Raw genomic sequence first — 20,115 nt, forward strand, 5'->3', positions numbered from 1 at the left:
GTCTGTAAGTTATGTTCCTATCTATCTATTTCTCTCTATACATTAGATTATATAATATATATATACACACAAACACACGTGCTTTAAATCGCCACAAAAAAATATAAAAAAAGTAATTTAATATTCCAGCCAAATTTGGAATCCACATGAATGCATTTCAGTTTTGAATATAAGCATTTTTGTAATATACATGACATGCAATGCTTCTAATAAAAACCATAGATGTTTTAAAAGTGTATTCAAGTATGCACTGTCATTTTAAACACAGCACTTGCTCAGAGAGCATAAAGTGCTTGTACCCTCTGGTAATGAATAACTTGTTAATTTCTGACATGACACAAGCCCCACTGGTGCTCTGAGCAGCTGCAGTATTTAATATGCTGGTGCTATGCTTCACATGCATGTTCTGAGAAAAATGTTATTACTAAAACGGTGATAGTTCTTAACAGATATTTGTTTCTATAAAGTTGTAAAAATAAAATTAATCTTAACTTTTAAAATAACTTTATAGTTTTCATGTATTATATATATATATAATATAAGGGATGCGAGGATCCGGAGGCATGCTGGTCACGTATGTGCCTCTGGTCTGTATGGAACACAGAACCACGGCTAAATGTGTAGCCTATGCTGGATGTTGACACTGGCCGCGTTCGGCAAGCGCTCAGAGCCAGCGCCGGGCACTTCTGCTCCAGCAATGACATGGTGCTAGGAGACGTCACGAGTGAGGGAGCTTAGAAAAAAACGTTCCCATGCGCAAAGGGATCTGCTGCACAATATTGGAGTACTCAAATATAATTCATATGTGAGACGCTTCTATTTGCATGCAATATTTCTAATACCTTTAAAGTATTAGAAATATTGCATGCAAATAGAAACGTCTCACATATGAAATATATATATGTACTCCATTATTGTGCAGCAGATCCCTTTGCGCATTCGAACGTTTATTATAAGCTCCCTCACTTATTTATTACATTTATATAATTATTGTAAACATGGCAGCCTCCACGAGCAACACATGTGTGTGTATATATATATATATATATATATACACACATATACACACGCACACGTGTTGCTTGTGAAGGCTTCCATGTTTACAAGCGTCTGAGCTTGCTCTGAAAAGTCCCAGCTTTTCCAGCACGCTGGAAACGCTGGAACTTGCGTCATCAGAGCGCTGAGCGAACGCCCAGCGTTGAAATTAGAAGTCTACACAAAATGCTCCAAGTGAGCTCTGAGTTGCTTGGAGCGCTTGCCAAACACGGCCACTGTGAATCAGTCAGGAAGGGTGTTTGGAATTAATTTTAACCCTTAAATAGCTGTTGAAAACATATTTTGAAGGCTGCGAACTATCAGAATTGTTTTTTATGAGGCAGAAAGAGCCAGAGGAGTGAATACAGCCAGGATGGGCTATTGGGGAAGGCACGAGTGTGAATCAGTGGGGAAGTGTATTTAGAATTTTTTTTAACCCTTAAATAGCTGTCGAAAAACAATTCTGAAGGCAATTAACTATCAGAATTGGGTTTTCTTGTGCTGCAAGAGGCCAAGGAGTGAATATACAGCTAGGATGGGCTAGTGAGGAAGGGACGGGCGGCAACCCTACACACATATGTGTGCACATATATACATTAGGGTTGCCACCTCAGCCATGTTTTCCTGGACACTTATGAGTTACACATGCTGCAGGGTGTGCAGGGAGGAACATGTATTGTGTTTCTGGACAGCACTATTCATATTCCTCCCTACACACCCAGCAGCATGTGTAACTTATAAGTTTTCTGTATTTTAAGGGATGGGTGGCAACCCTAACTTACTAGTTTATTAGCAATATAAGTATTGCACGTGTAGTTCCTATCACCCTGCATTAGTTTCGCTGTATCACTCAGTAGAATACTATTCATTCTCTGTTAATCAGTACTGAACCTACTACTACTAGTATGTTCAGTACTGGTTAACAGAGTTGTAGGTACAGTATTGGTTAACAGAGTTACGACTGAGTGATACAACAAAACCAATTCAGGGTGATAGGAATGATACAAGCTTTGCATTTAATATTGGGGTGATGTGATGATGAAGCAGATCCATAGGCAAGGCAAACCTAGTGCCAAGCTGTTTCTGTGACCCACCTGATGACAACCAATCAGTGCCAGTGCTAGGATTTTTGGATACACAGGCAAATACATTTTACCCTTCCCCCCCAAAAAGAAAAGAGTTAAGCAGCTTTAGATATCAATATTCTCTATCATTTCAGATAAAATAGCTATCTGTTACCACATTAATCTGATTTATTATATCTGTAATATCTATAATGGTTAATTTCCGCATGGCGTAATAAGAGAGAAGGGGGCAGGGCAGAGAGACAGAGAGAGAAAGGGGGGGAGGCCAGACAGAGAGAGGAGGGTAGAGCAGAGAGAGAAAGACGGGAGGGCAGAGAGAGAAAGGGGGGAGACCAGAAAGAGAGAGAGAAGGGGGCAGAGCAGAGAGAGAAAGACGGGAGGGCAGAGAGAGAAAGGGGGGAAACCAGAAAGAGAGAGAGAAGGGGGCAGAGCAGAGAGAGAAAGACGGGAGGGCAGAGAGAGAAAGGGGGGAGACCAGAAAGAGAGAGAGAAGGGGGCAGAGCAGAGAGAGAAAGACGGGAGGGCAGAGAGAGAAAGGGGGGAGACCAGAAAGAGAGAGAGAAGGGGGCAGAGCAGAGAGAGAAAGAGGGCAGGGCAGAGAGAGAAAGGGGGGAGGGCAGAGAGAGAAAGGGGGGAGGGCAGAGAGAGAAGGGGGGAGGGCAGAGAGAGAAGGGGGGCAGAGAAAGGGGGGAGGGCGGAGAGAGAAAGGGGGAGGGCAGAGAGAGAAAGGCGGAGGGCAGAGAGAGAAAGGGGGAGGGCAGAGAAAGAAAGGCGGAGGGCAGAGAGAGAGAGGGGGAAAGACAAAGGGTAAGACAGGCAGAGGGGAAGGTGAGACAGCCAGGCAGAGGGGAGGGGGAGACAGAGGAGGAGAGAGAGGGGGAGAGAGACTACTAAAAAGGACGGGGGAGAGATCACTGAAAGGAAAGGGGGGAGACCACAGAAAGGGAAGGGGAGACCACTGAAAGGAAAGGGGAGAGACCACTGAAAGGGAAGGGGAGAGACCACTGAAAGGGAAGAGGAGACCACTGAAAGGGAAGGTGGGGAGAGAACACTGAAAGGGAAGGTGGCGAGAGAATACTGAAAGGAAAGTGGGGTGAGACCACTGAAAGGGAAGTGGGGAGACCACTGAAAGGGAAGGGGGGAGACCACTGAAAGGGAAGGGGGAGAGACCACTGAAAGGGAAGGGGGGAGACCACTTAAAAGGGAAGGGGGAAACCACTAAAAGAAAAGGGGGGAAAGAACACTAAAAGGGAAGGGGGAGAACTGAAAGGGGTATATATCCTTGGGGTCAGTTTCCCTCTGTCTCTCCCTCATATCCATGGTTGATGGGTCACTTTCACTGCTCTATCCCCTATAACCCTGCCAGTCTTGCAGACAGCCCCTCCTCCAGCTATAAACCTTACCTTATATGTGCTCTTTGAGACTCACTTTTGGTATTCCCCTACTAGAGCCCTAACTGCCTCCCTTGTCTGTCACACAGCACGGTACCCAGCTCACCCTCCTTCCTACCTGCAGGTGAACTGTTGGATCCAGCCTCTAATTGGGGGAATTTTCATAAACATGGGCAGTGCTGCTCTGAGAGCCCTCTTTCTTCTTCACTCACTTTCAATATTTAGCTCCAGGTGAGAGCTCCTCCCTCCATCTCTGATTTAAAGTACGGCAGAGTGTTCCCACCAATGTGCTCCCCCCCTGCTCAAACTTTCCAGATTAGTCCTTTCTTACTTCTAAGACCTCCATCCTGTTCCCTCTCACCCTGATGGCCTGGCCTCATTAGTGACAGTGATAGAGAGAGGTTGAGCAGAGAATAGGGACAGTGGTAGAGGAAACAGGAAGAATGACATTCAGTCCGTCTGAATGGGGAGGTATGGCCTGTTCAGATATTCGCCTGACCCACGGCGTCAACAGAGCAAAGGTTTTTTGCCTATAACCCATCACGCTTCCTCCTGGCCCCTGGGTCCTAATCACTGTGCTGCCACCTACAAAAGACACAACACACTCTTCTGCCTGCAGCAGCACTGCTTGGGCGGTAAGGGTCCGTGACTACAGTTACCCCTGATGGCGGCCCTGGTGATATACGGTGAGTTGACAGCAATCAACCCCACTGCATGTTAATAAAATTAACAATTGTGCTTTTTTTTTTTTTTTAGCCGTCCTGCCCATGCATTAAATTTGAAGTGTCACATGTCGTGTCTGTAACACCACACGGCATGTTATGCTTTAGGCAACACACATGACATGGGCACAGCAGCTAAAGAAACAAAAGCATCACAATTGGTAATTTTATTCTTTCCTCCAAGACTCCATTTAACCACTATAATTACGGCTATAATTATGGGCCCAACCCAAGCCTCGGACCCCGGTGCAGTGGCACCGTCTGCTCCTCAGGTAGTTCCACCCCTGATTATAACACATCACCAAATGTTTATCAGATCTCTTTTCGCTTGATATATCTAAGACTCTTTATCACGGCTTTTACCCCATAGAGAACCTATTCTGACCCCTATAGTGCTGATCGTGTAGACTTCTCTTGTGTTGCTGACAATCTCACGTATCTTCAGGTCACACTGTAACAAATGCGCTGATTTCATCATTTTATTAAATGCTAAAAACATAATTTATGTAAGAACTTACCTGATAAATTCATTTCTTTCATATTAGCAAGAGTCCATGAGCTAGTGACGTATGGGATATACATTCCTACCAGGAGGGGCAAAGTTTCCCAAACCTTAAAATGCCTATAAATACACCCCTCACCACACCCACAATTCAGTTTAACGAATAGCCAAGAAGTGGGGTGATAAGAAAAAAGTGCGAAAGCATATAAAATAAGGAATTGGAATAATTGTGCTTTATACAAAAAAATCATAACCACCACAAAAAAGGGCGGGCCTCATGGACTCTTGCTAATATGAAAGAAATGAATTTATCAGGTAAGTTCTTACATAAATTATGTTTTCTTTCATGTAATTAGCAAGAGTCCATGAGCTAGTGACGTATGGGATAATGACTACCCAAGATGTGGATCTCTCCACACAAGAGTCACTAGAGAGGGAGGGATAAAATAAAGACAGCCAATTCCTGCTGAAAATAATCCACACCCAAAATAAAGTTTAATGAAAAACATAAGCAGAAGATTCAAACTGAAACCGCTGCCTGAAGTACTTTTCTACCAAAAACTGCTTCAGAAGAAGAAAATACAACAAAATGGTAGAATTTGGTAAAAGTATGCAAAGAGGACCAAGTTGCCACTTTGCAAATCTGATCAACCGAAGCTTCATTCCTAAACGCCCAGGAAGTAGAAACTGACCTAGTAGAATGAGCTGTAATCCTATGAGGCGGAGTCTTACCCGACTCAACATAGGCAAGATGAATTAAAGATTTCAACCAAGATGCCAAAGAAATGGCAGAAGTTTTCTGGCCTTTCTAAAACCGGAAAAGATAACAAATAAACTAGAAGTCTTTCGGAAAGACTTAGTAGCTTCAACATAATATTTCAAAGCTCTAATAACATCCAAAGAATGCAACGATTTCTCCTTAGAATTCTTAGGATTAGGACATAATGAAGGAACCACAATGTCTCTACTAATGTTGTTGGAATTCATAACTTAGGTAAAAATTCAAAAGAAGTTCGCAACACCGCCTTATCCTGATGAAAAATCAGAAAAGGAGACTCACAAGAAAGAGCAGATAATTCAGAAACTCTTCTGGCAGAAGAGATGGCCAAAAGGAACAAAACTTTCCAAGAAAGTAATTTAATATCCAATGAATGCATAGGTTCAAATGGAGGAGCTTGAAGAGCCCCCAGAACCAAATTCAAACTCCAAGGAGGAGAAATTGACTTAATGACAGGCTTTATACGAACCAAAGCTTGTACAAAACAATGAATATCAGGAAGAATAGCAATCTTTCTGTGAAAAAGAACAGAAAGAGCAGAGATTTGACCTTTCAAGGAACTTGCGGACAAACCCTTATCTAAACCATCCTGAAGAAACTGTAATATTCTCGGTATTCTAAAAGAATGCCAAGAAAAAATGATGAGAAAGACACCAAGAAATACAAGTCTTCCAGACTCTATAATATATCTCTCTGGATACAGATTTACGAGCCTGTAACATAGTATTAATCACGAAGTCAGAGAAACCTCTTTGACCAAGAATCAAGCGTTCAATCTCCATACCTTTAAATTGAAGGATTTCAGATCCTGATGGAAAAAAGGACCTTGAGACACAAGGTCTGGTCTTAACGGAAGAGTCCACGGTCGGCAAGAGGCCATCCGGACAAGATCCGCATACCAAAACCTGTGAGGCCATGCCGGAGCTACCAGCAGAACAAACGAGCATTCCTTCAGAATCTTGGAGATTACTCTTGGAAGAAGAACTAGAGGCGGAAAGATATAGGCAGGATGATACTTCCAAGGAAGAGATAATGCATCCACTGCCTCCGCCTGAGGATCCCGGGATCTGGACAGATACCTGGGAAGTTTCTTGTTTAGATGAGAAGCCATCAGATCTATTTCTGGAAGTTCCCACATTTGAACAATCTGAAGAAATACCTCTGGGTGAAGAGACCATTCGCCCGGATGCAACGTTTGGCGACTGAGATAATCCGCTTTCCAATTGTCCATACCTGGGATATGAACCGCAGAGATTAGACAGGAGCTGGATTCCGCCCAAACCAAAATTCGAGATACTTCTTTCATAGCCAGAGGACTGTGAGTCCCTCCTTGATGATTGATGTATGCCACAGTTGTGACATTGTCTATCTGAAAACAAATGAACAACTCTCTCTTCAGAAGAGGCCAAGACTGAAGAGCTCTGAAAATTGCACGGAGTTCCAAAATATTGATCGGAAATCTCACCTCCTGAGATTCCCAAACCCCTTGTGCCGTCAGATACCCCCACACGGCTCCCCAACCTGTAAGACTTGCATCTGTTGAGATTATAGTCCAGGTCGGACGAACAAAGAAGCCCCCTGAACTAAACGATGGTGATCTGTCCACCATGTCAGAGAGTGTCGTAAAATCGGTTTAAAGATATTAATAGAGATATCTTTGAGTAATCCCTGCACCATTGGTTCAGCATACAGAGCTGAAGAGGTCGCATGTGAAAACAAGCAAAGGAGATCGCATCTGATGCGGCAGTCCTAAGACCCAACATTTCCATGCATAAGGCTACCAAAGGGAATGATTGTGACTGAAGGTTTTGACAAGCTGATATCAATGTTAAACTTCTCCTGTCTGACAAGGACAGAGTCATAGACACTGAATTTATCTAGAACCCAAAAAAGGTTACCCTTGTCTGAGGAATCAATGAACTGATTGGTAAATTGATCCTCCAACCATGAACTTGAAGAAACAACACAAGTCGATTCGTATGAGATTCTTCGAAAATGAGAAGACTGAGCAAGTACCAAGATATCGTCCAAATAAGGAAATACCAAAACCCTATTCTCTGATTACAGAAAGAAGGGCACCGAGAACCTTTGAAAAAAATTCTTGGAACTGAGGCTAGGCCAAACGGTAGAGCCACAAAACTGGTAATGCTTGTCTAAAAAGAGAATCTCAGACACTAAAAGTGATCTGGATGAATCGGAATATGCAGATACACATCCTGTAAATCTATTGTAGACATATAATGCCCTTGCTAAACAAAAGGCAGGATAGTCCTACAGTAACCATCTTGAATGTTGGTATCCTAACATAACGATTCAATAATGATAGATCCGGAACTGGTCTGAAGGAATTGACCTTCTTTGGTACAATGAAGAGATAAAATAAAACCCCAGCCCCTGTTCCAGAACTGGAACTGGCATAAATACTCCAGCCAACTCTAGATCTGAAACACATTTCAGAAATGCTGAGCCTTTGCTGTGTTAACTGGGACACGGGAAAGAAAAGAATCTCTTAGCAGGAGGCCTTAACTTGAAGCCAATTCTGTACCTTTCTGAAACAATGTTTCTGAAACCAGAGATTAAGAACGGAATTGATCCAAACTTCTTTGAAGAAAACGAAATCTGCCCCATACCAGCTGAGCTGGAATAAGGGCCGCACCTTCATAGGTACTTAGGAGCTGGCTATAGGTTCTATAAGGCTTGGATATATTCCAAACTGGAAATAGTTTCCAAACTGATACCGCTCCTGAGGATGAAGGATCAGGCTTTTGTTCCTTGTTGTGAGGAAAGGAACGAAAATGATTATTTACCCTGGAAAGAAAGGGAAAGCAAAGTTGACTTAGAAGACATGTCAGTATTCCAAGTTTAATCCATAAAGCTTTTCTAGCTAAAATAGCTAGAGACATATACCTGACATCAACTCTAATGATATCAAAAGATGGTATCATCAATAAAATTATTAGCATGTTATAGAATAATAATAATGCTATAAAATTATGATCTGTTACTTGTTGCGCTAAAGCTTCTAACCAAAAAGTTGAAGCTGCAGCAACATCCGCTAAAAATATAGCAGGTCTAAGAAGATTACCTGAACATAAGGAAGCTTTTCTTAGAAAGGATTCAATTTTCCTATCTAAAGGATCCTTAAATTAAGTACTATCTGCCGTAGGAATAGTAGTACATTAGCAGGAGTAGAGACAGCCCCATAACCTTAGGGATTTTTGTCCCAAAAAACTCTAATCTGTCAGATGGCACAGGATATAATTTGCTTAAACGTCTAGAAGGAGTAAATAAATTACCCAAATTATTCCATTCCCTGGAAATTACTTCAGAAATAGCATCAGGGAGATAAAATACTTCTGGAATAACTACAGGAGATTTAAAAACCTTATTTAAACGTTTACATTTAGTATCAAGAGGACCAGAATCCTCTATTTCTAATGCAAATAACACTTCTTTAAGTAAAGAACGAATAAATTCCATCTTGAACAAATACAAAGATTTATCAGCATCAACCTCTGAGACAGAAACCTCTGAACCAGAAGAACCATTATCAGTATCAGAATGATGATGTTCATTTAAAAATTCATCTGAAAAAAGAGAAGTTTTAAAAGACTTTTATGCATACTAGAAGGAGAAATAACAGACATAGCCTTCTTAATGGATTTAAAAAATAAAATCTCTTATGTTATCAGGAACACTCTGAAAATTAGATGTTGACGGAACAGCAACAGGTAATGTAACAGTACTAAAGGAAATTTTATCTGCATTAATAAGTTTGACATGACATGCAATACAAATAACAGCTGGAGAAACAGATACCAAAAGTTTATAGCAGATACACTTAGCTTGGTAGCTCCAGCACTGTGCAGTGATTTTCCTGAAGTATCTTCTGACTCAGTTGCAACGTGGAACATCTTGCAATATGTAAAAGAAAAAAACAACATATAAAGCAAAATTGATCAAATTCCTTAAATGACAGTTTCAGGAATGGGAAAAAAATGCCAGTGAACAAGCTTCTAGCAACCAGAAGCAATAAATAATGAGACTTAAATAATGTGGAGACAAAAATGACGCCCATATTTTTTAGCGCCAAAAAAGACGCCCACATTATTTGGCGCCTAAAAGCTTTTGGCGCCAAAAATGACGCCACATCCGGAATGCCGACATTTTTGACGCAAAAAAACGTCAAAAAATGACGCAACTTCCGGCGACACGTATGACGCCGGAAACAGAAAAAAATTTTTGCGCCAAAAAAGTCCGCGCCAAGAATGACGCAATAAAATGAAGCATTTTCTGCCCCCGCGAGCCTAACAGCCCACAGGGAAAAAGTCAAAAAAATTTTAAGGTAAGAAAAAATGATGGAAACAAATGCATTTATCCCAAATATGAAACTGACTGTCTGAAAAATAAGGAAAGTTTAACATTCTGAGTCAAGGCAAATAAATGTTTGAATACATATATTTAGAACTTTATAAATAAAGTGCCCAACCATAGCTTAGAGTGTCACAGAAAATAAGATTTACTTACCCCAGGACACTCATCTACATGTTTGTAGAAAGCCAAACCAGTACTGAAACGAGAATCAGCAGAGGTAATGGTATATATAAGAGTATATCGTCGATCTGAAAAGGGAGGTAAGAGATGAATCTCTACGACCGATAACAGAGAACCTATGAAATAGACCCCGTAGAAGGAGATCACTGCATTCAAATAGGCAATACTCTCCTCACATCCCTCTGACATTCACTGCACGCTGAGAGGAAAACCGGGCTCCAACTTGCTGCGGAGCGCATATCAACGTAGAATCTAGCACAAACTTACTTCACCACCTCCATCGGAGGCAAAGTTTGTAAAACTGAATTGTGGGTGTGGTGAGGGGTGTATTTATAGGCATTTTAAGGTTTGGGAAACTTTGCCCCTCCTGGTAGGAATGTATATCCCATACGTCACTAGCTCATGGACTCTTGCTAATTACATGAAAGAAATACTCATTTAAACCATGAAAATGTTCACAAATAAAATATTAACCATTAAATGACTGTTCTTTACTGCAATTAGGTGTTACATGTTATAGGATTTTATTAATATAGTAAAACCAAAAAGACAAGGAAATGTTTATTGGTTATTGGTTGTTAATGTGATGTTCATATGTCTGTGAGGTTCCTCTCCAATTTATCAGTCACAGTAATGGCCGCTGTAGGTAATTTACATGATGATTTGATAGCGGTGGTGTTCTTCACCAATTTATCAGTCACAGTGATGGCCGCTGTAGGTAATTTATATGATGATTTGATAGCGGTGGTGTTCCTCACCCATTTATCAGTCACAGTGATGGACGCTGTAGATAATTTATATTATGTTTTGATGGCGGTGGTGTTCCTCACCAATTTATCAGTCACAGTGATGGCCGCTGTTGGTAATTTATATTATGTTTTGATGGCGATAATGTTCTTCACCAATTTATTAGTCACAGTGATGGCTGTTGTTGTTGGTAATTTTTATGATGTTCCGATGGCTGTGATGTTAAAAGCCAATATATATCAGAGTGATGTTCTGTCTCTGATATGTGCGCGGATGTTATTAGTTTGCGCTGGTGCAGCAACATAGTCTTTTTAAGACTTTACACATTCGTTGCCTCCTAGTTAGTTTGTTTTGTGGGTCTTTCCGTGGAATGGGGTGGTTCTGACGCCTGTTGCTGTTAATGACAAAATAAAATCTTATTGTAACCAATCCTGGTTCCTTTATTTATAAACTAGACCTAACGAAACAAGTATAACATTTGCTAAAATTCACTAATTGTCATTAACAAAATAAGAAATATTTTGGAATTGGCTTTTTCTGACACCATCTGACCAATCGACTGAATTAACAATACAATGACATTCAATCCTTACAAGAAGCCATAAAGGGCTCAGTTTATTTTATAAACGTGACCTACGCCTGGGAAGGTTATAGCAAATCTAACAGGACAAAATGCATTTGCCCATTTATATGAGGTCTGTAACTTGCTTTATGTCATTAGCCTTTACAGGGCTGGTTAAAGGGACATAAAACTCAACATATTTATAAAATAAAATAAAAAACTTTAGAATTTGAAGCATATGAAATTGATGCAGCATAACTGTAAAAATCTGACAAGTAAACCTGAGTATCTATGGAAAAAAGGAAGTATTTTTTACCTCAATATTTCCTAAGTAGCCACTTCCCATTGTAATAGGACTTTAAGCAGCCAATCAGGATGCTAGTCCCTGTACTTGCAAAGGAGCATGCCCCTGGCATGTCCAGACGCTGTCATGTTATATCCCTTCTCAGTTTAAGGAAGTTTACTATGAAATATCACAAGTTTTCATTGAAATCTCACCAGATCACAGTAAAACCAATTGTTACATGAGCACTGGTTAAGCTGATTCTCTGGATTTTGCTAACAGTAGCTGAAGTATAACTGATCACAGAGCACTTACTATGGTGAGCTGAATACATTTTGAGGTACAATTGTTAGTTGAACAGCATACCTATGTATGCTCAGACACATGCACATCTCTAGAGCCCTATATGGTATTATTTTACAATGGTTTTAACAGTCTTATACACTTTTACTAACTAGAGTGTCAATCACATTACTTTAGAAAAACGTATCTAATGATTATCACCAGTAAATCACCATTAAAGTCTATGGGAATTTTTGCAAATATATAATTTGACAATTTGTTCTAAAGAATTGTGATCAACCCCTAGATAGCAGCAATGTCTGCAAAATGTATAACATTGCTAAAAGCATTGTTGTAAAACTGATACAATCTAGTGCAACAAACTCGTGGACGCCCCACAGGCTATCTAGGTATGCTCCTCAACAAAGGATACCAAGAGATATTCACAAGGTTTTGCTTTAGTCCTGAGAATATTTTCTTTTATATCCAGAAGGAAAAATGCATTTTATTTTCTTATTTTACGGTATAATACAGTGAATTGTTTTATTGATCAAATCAGTGATTAAAGGGACTGAATCAGTGATTAAAGGGACCTTAAACTGCTGGGTACAACTACAGTATCAGGTTAGTACTCTCTATGCTATACAGTAATGTCACTGATCTGTGCTTCTGTCACAGGATGCAACAATACGCGTGTATCAAGATGGCAGCAGCTAGTAGAAAGATGCAGTAATGTCACTGATCTGTGTTTCTGTCACAGGATACAACAATACGCGTGTACCAAGATGGCAGCACCTAGTAAAAAGATGCAGTAATGTCACTGATCTGTGCTTCTGTCACAGGATACAACAAAACGTATGTACCAAGATGGCGGCACCTAGTAGAAGGATACAGTAATGTCACTGACTTGTGCTTCTGTCACAGGATACAACAATACGCGTGTACCAAGATGGCAGCACCTAGTAGAAAGATACAGTAATGTCACTGATCTGTGCTTCTGTCACAGGATACAACAATACGTATGTACCAAGATAGCAGCACCTAGTAGAAAGATACAGTAATGCTACTGATCTGTGCTTCTGTCACAGGATGCAACAATACGTGTGTACCAAGATGGTGGCACCTAGTAAAAAGATGCAGTAATGTTACTGATCTGTGCTTCTGTCACAGGATACAACAATACGTGTGTACCAAGATGGCAGCACCTAGTAGAAAGATACAGTAATGTAACTGATCTGTGCTTCTGTCACAGGATGCAACAATACGCGTGTACCAAGATGGCAGCACCTAGTAGAAAGATACAGTAATGTCACTGATCTGTGCTTCTGTCACAGGATACAACAATACGTGTGTACCAAGATGGCGGTGCCTAGTAGAAAGATGCAGTAATGTAACTGAGCTGTGCTTCTGTCACAGGATGCAACAATACATGTGTACCAAGATGGCGGCACCTAGTAGAAAGATGCAGTAATGTCACTGATCTGTGCTTCTGTCACAGGATACAATACATGTGTACCAAGATGGCAGCACCTAGTAGAAAGATGCAGTAATGTCACTGATCTGTGCTTCTGTCACAGGATACAACAATACGCGTGTACCAAGATGGTGGCACCTAGTAAAAAGATGCAGTAATGTCACTAAACTGTGCTTTTGTCACAGGATGCAACAATACGCGTGTACCAAGATGGCAGCACCTACTAGAAAGATACAGTAATGTCACTGATCTGTGTTTCTGTCACAGGATACAACAATACGCGTGTACCAAGATGGCGCCGCCTAGAAGAAAGATGTAGTAATATCACTGCTCTGTGCTTCTGTCACAGGATGCAACAATACGTGTGTACCAAGATGGCGGCACCTAGTAAAAAGATGCAGTAATGCTACTGATCTGTGCTTCTGTCACAGGATACAACAATACGTGTGTACCAAGATGGCGGCACCTAGTAGAAAGATGCAGTAATGTAACAGATCTGTGCTTCTGTCACAGGATACAACAATACGTGTGTACCAAGATGGTGGCACCTAGTAGAAAGATGCAGTAATGTCACTGATCTGTGCTTCTGTCACAGGATACAACAATACGCGTGTACCAAGATGGCGGTGCCTAGTAGAAAGATACAGTAATGTTACTGATCTGTGCTTCTGTCACAGGATACAACAATACGTGTGTACCAAGATGGCAGCACCTAGTAGAAAGATGCAGTAATGCAACTGAGCTGTGCTTCTGTCACAGGATGCAACAATACGTGTGTACCAAGATGGTGGCACCTAGTAGAAAGATGCAGTAATGTCACTGATCTGTGCTTCTGTCACAGGATGCAACAATACGTGTGTACCAAGATGGCGGTGCCTAGTAGAAAGATGCAGTAATGTCACTGATCTGTGCTTCTGTCACAGGATACAACAATACATGTGTACCAAGATGGCAGCACCTAGTATAAAGATGCAGTAATGTAACTGATCTGTGCTTCTGTCACAGGATGCAACAATACGTGTGTACCAAGATGGCGGTGCCTAGTAGAAAGATACAGTAATGTCACTGATCTGTGCTTCTGTCACAGGATACAACAATATGTGTGTACCAAGATGGCAGCACCTAGTAGAAAGATGCAGTAATGTCACTGATCTGTGCTTCTGTCACAGGATGCAACAATACGTGTGTACCAAGATGGCGGTGCCTAGTAGAAAGATACAGTTATGTCACTGATCAGTGCTTCTGTCACAGGATACAACAATATGTGTGTACCAAGATGGCGGCACCTAGTAGAAAGATACAGTAATGCTACTGAACTGTGCTTCTGTCACAGGATGCAACAATACGTGTGTACCAAGATGGCGGCACCTAGTAGAAAGATGCAGTAATGTCACTAAACTGTGCTTTTGTCACAGGATGCAACAATACGTGTGTACCAAGATGGCGGTGCCTAGTAGAAAGATACAGTAATGCTACTGATCTGTGCTTCTGTCACAGGATGCAACAATACGCGTGTACCAAGATGGCAGCACCTAGTAGAAAGATGCAGTAATGTCACTAAACTGTGCTTTTGTCACAGGATGCAACAATACGTGTGTACCAAGATGGCAGCACCTAGTAGAAAGATACAGTAATGCTACTGATCTGTGCTTCTGTCACAGGATGCAACAATACGCGTGTACCAAGATGGCAGCACCTAGTAGAAAGATGCAGTAATGTCACTAAACTGTGCTTTTGTCACAGGATGCAACAATACGTGTGTACCAAGATGGCGGCACCTAGTAGAAAGATGCAGTAATGTCACTGATCTGTGCTTCTGTCTCAGGATGCAACAATACGCGTGTACCAAGATGGCGGCACCTAGTCTAAAGATCCAGTAATGTTACTGATCTGTGCTTCTGTCACAGGATGCAACAATATGCGTGTACCAAGATGGCGGCACCTAGTAGAAAGATACAGTAATGTTACTGATCTGTGCTTCTGTCACAGGATACAACAATACGCGTGTACCAAGATGGCAGAACCTAGTAGAAAGATACAGTAATGTCACTGATCTGTGCTTCTGTCACAGGATGCAACAATACGTGTGTACCAAGATGGCGGTGCCTAGTAGAAAGATACAGTAATGCTACTGATCTGTGCTTCTGTCACAGGATACAACAATATGTGTGTACCAAGATGGCAGAATCTAGTAGAAAGATACAGTAATGCTACTGATCTGTGCTTCTGTCACAGGATGCAACAATACGTGTGTACCAAGATGGCAGCACCTAGTAGAAAGATACAGTAATATTACTGATCTGTGCTTCTGTCACAGGATACAACAATACGTGTGTACCAAGATGGCGGCACCTAGTAGAAAGATACAGTAATGTCACTGATCTGTGCTTCTGTCACAGGATACAACAATACGTGTGTACCAAGATGGCAGCACCTAGTAGAAAGATACAGTAATGCTACTGATCTGTGCTTCTGTCACAATATGCAACAATACGCGTGTACCAAGATGGCAGCACCTAGTAGAAAGATGCAGTAATGTCACTGATCTGTGCTTCTCTCACAGGATGCAACAATAAGCTTGTACCAAGATGGCAGAACCTAGTAGAAAGATACAGTAATGCTACTGATCTGTGCTTCTGTCACAGGATGCAACAATAAGCTTGTACCAAGATGGCGGTGCCTAGTAGAAAGATACAGTAATGCTACTGATCTGTGCTTCTGTCACAGGATGCAACAATACGCGTGTACCAAGATGGCAGCACCTAGTAGAAAGATGCAGTAATGTCACTAAACTGTGCTTTTGTCACAGGATGCAACAATACGCGTGTACCAAGATGGCAGCACCTAGTCTAAAGATCCAGTAATGTTACTGATCTGTGCTTCTGTCACAGGATGCAACAATACATGTGTACCAAGATGGTGGCACCTAGTAGAAATATGCAGTAATGTCACTGATCTGTGCTTCTCTCACAGGATGCAACAATAAGCTTGTACCAAGATGGCAGAACCTAGTAGAAAGATACAGTAATGCTACTGATCTGTGCTTCTGTCACAGGATGCAACAATACATGTGTACCAAGATGGTGGCACCTAGTAGAAATATGCAGTAATGTCACTGATCTGTGCTTTTGTCACAGGATGCAAAAAACATAATTTATGTAAGAATTTACCTGATAAATTAATTTCTTTCATATTGGCAAGAGTCCATGAGCTAGTGACGTATGGGATATACATTCCTACCAGGAGGGGCAAAGTTTCCCAAACCTCAAAATGCCTATAAATACACCCCCTACCACACCCACAATTCAGTTTAACGAATAGCCAAGAAGTGGGGTGATAAGAAAGGAGCGAAAGCATCAACAAGGAATTGGAATAATTGTGCTTTATACAAAAAAATCATAACCACCATAAAAAATGGTGGGCCTCATGGACTCTTGCCAATATGAAAGAAATGAATTTATCAGGTAAATTCTTACATAAATTATGTTTTCTTTCATGTAATTGGCAAGAGTCCATGAGCTAGTGACGTATGGGATAGCAAAGACCCAAGATGTGGAACTCCACGCAAGAGTCACTAGAGAGGGAGGGATAAAAATAAAGACAGCCAATTCCGCTGAAAAATAAATCCACAACCCAAATCAAAAGTTTTAATCTTTATAATGAAAAAAACTGAAATTATAAGTAGAAGAATCAAACTGAAACAGCTGCCTGAAGTACTTTTCTACCAAAAAATGCTTCTGAAGAAGAGAAAACATCAAAATGGTAGAATTTAGTAAAAGTATGCAAAGAAGACAAAGTTGCTGCTTTGCAAATCTGATCAACAGAAGCTTCATTCTTAAAAGCCCAGGAAGTAGAAACTGACCTAGTAGAATGAGCCGTAATCCTTTGAGGCGGGGATTTACCCGACTCCAAATAAGCATGATGAATTAAAAGCTTTAACCAAGATGCCAAAGAAATGGCAGAAGCCTTCTGACCTTTCCTAGAACCAGAAAAGATAACAAATAGACTAGAAATCTTTAGTAGCTTCAACATAATATTTCAAAGCTCTAACCACATCCAAAGAATGTAAAAAATCTCTCCAGAGAATTCTTTGGATTAGGACACAACGAAGGGACAACAATTTCTATACTAATGTTGTTAGCATTCACAACTTTAGGTAAAATTTAAATGAAGTCCGGAAAACCGCCTTATCCTGATGAAAAATCAGAAAAGGAGACTCACAAGAAAGAGCAGATAATTCAGAAACTCTTCTAGCAGAAGAGATGGCCAAAAGGAACAATACTTTCCAAGAAAGTAATTTAATGTCCAGAGAATGCATAGGCTCAAATGGAGGAGCCTGTAAAGCCCTCAAAACCAAATTAAGATTCCAAGGAGGAGAGATTGACTTAATGACAGACTTGATACGAACCAAAGCCTGTACAAAACAATGAATATCAGGAAGATTAGCAATTTTTCTGTGGAACAGAACAGAAAGAGCAGAGATTTGTCCTTTCAAGGAACTTGCAGACAAACCCTTATCTAAACCATCCTGAAGAAACTGTAAAATTCTAGGAATTCTAAAAGAATGCCAAGAGAATTTATGAGAAGAACACCAAGAAATGTAAGTCTTCCAAACTCTGTAATTAATCTTTCTAGATACAGATTTACGAGCCTGCAACATAGTATTAATCACAGAGTCAGAGAAACCTCTATGACTAAGCACTAAGCGTTCAATCTCTATACCTTCAAATTTAATGATTTGAGATCCTGATGGAAAAATGGGACTTGAGATAGAAGATCTTGCCTTAACGGAAGTGGCCAAGGTTGGCAACTGGACATCCGAACAAGATCCGCATACCAAAACCTGTGAGGCCATGCTGGAGCCACCAGCAGTACAAATGAACGCTCCATTATGATTTTGGAAATCACTCTTGGAAGAAGAACTAGAGGCGGAAAGATATAAGCAGGTTGAAAACTCCAAGGAAGTGTCAACGCATCCACTGCTTCTGCCTGAGGATCCCTGGACCTGGACAGATACCTGGGAAGTTTCCTGTTTAGATTAGAAGCCATCAGATCTATTTCTGGAAGCCCCCACATCTGAACAATCTGAAAAAACACATCTGGGTGAAGAGACCACTCTCCTGGATGTAAAGTCTGGCGACTGAGATAATCCGCTTCCCAATTGTCTATACCTGGGATATGGACCGCAGAAATTAGACAGGAGCTGGATTCCGCCCATGCAAGTATCCAAGATACTTCTTTCATAGCTTGAGGACTGTGAGTCCCACCTTGATGATTGACATATGCCACAGTTGTGACATTGTCTGTTTGAAAACAAATAAACGGTTCTTTCTTCAGAAGAGGCCAAAACTGAAGAGCTCTGAGAATCGCACGGAGTTCCACAATATTGATTGGTAATCTCGCCTCTTGAGATTTCCAAACCCCCTGCGCTGTCAGAGATCCCCAGACAGCTCCCCAACCTGAAAGACTCGCATCTGTTGTGATCACAGTCCAAGCTGGACGAACAAAAGAAGCCCCTTGAACTAAACAATGGTGATCTAACCACCAAGTCAGAGATAGTCGAACATTGGGATTTAAGGATATTAATTGTGATATCTTTGTATAATCCCTGCACCATTGGCTCAGCATACAAAGCTGAAGAGGTCTCATGTGAAAAGGAGCAAAGGGGATCGCGTTCGATGCTGCAGTCATGAGACCTAAAACCTCCATGCACATAGCTAATGAAGGGAATGATTGAAACTGAAGGTTCCAACAAGCTGAAATCAATTTCAGACGTCTTTTGTCTGTTAGAGACAAAGTCATGGATACTGAATCTATTTGGAATCCTAAAAAGGTTACCCTTGTCTGAGGAATCAAGGAACTTTTTGGTAAATTGATCCTACAACCATGTCTTTGAAGAAACAACACTAGTTGATTCGTGTGAGATTCTGCAGAATGTAAAGACTGAGCAAGTACCAAGATATCGTCCAAATAAGGAAACACCGCAATACCCCGCTCTCTGATTACAGAGAGTAGGGCACCGAGAACCTTTGAAAAGATCCTTGGAGCTGTTGCTAGGCCAAAAGGAAGAGCAACAAATTGGTAATGCTTGTCTAGAAAAGAGAATCTCAGGAACTGATAGTGATCTGGATGAATCGGAATATGAAGATATGCATCCTGTAAGTCTATTGTAGACATATAATGCCCTTGCTGAACAAAAGGCAGAATAGTCCTTTTAGTCACCATCTTGAATGTTGGTATTCTTACATAACGATTCAAAAGTTTTAGATCCAGAACTGGTCTGAAAGAATTCTCCTTCTTTGGAACAATGAAAAGATTTGAATAAAACCCCAGACCCTGTTCCTGAAAAGGAACTGGCACAATTACCCCAGATAACTCTAGGTCTGAAACACACTTCAGGAAAGCCTGAGCCTTTACTGGGTTCACTGGAATGCGTGAGAGAAAAAAAATTCTCACAGGCGGTCTTACTTTGAAACCTATTCTGTACCCTTGAGAAATAATGTTCTGAATCCAATGATTTTGGATTCAATTGATCCAAACATCCTTGTAAAATCTTAGTCTGCCCCCTACCAGCTGCGCTGGAATGAGGGCCGCACCTTCATGTGAACTTGGGGGCTGATTATGATTTTTTAAATAGCTTGGATTTATTCCAGACTGGAGAAGGCTTCCAATTGGAAACCGTTCCCTTAGGGGAAGGGTC

This window comes from Bombina bombina, chromosome 7 (assembly GCF_027579735.1).
Source record: "Bombina bombina isolate aBomBom1 chromosome 7, aBomBom1.pri, whole genome shotgun sequence".
In the NCBI taxonomy this organism is placed as follows: domain Eukaryota; kingdom Metazoa; phylum Chordata; class Amphibia; order Anura; family Bombinatoridae; genus Bombina; species Bombina bombina.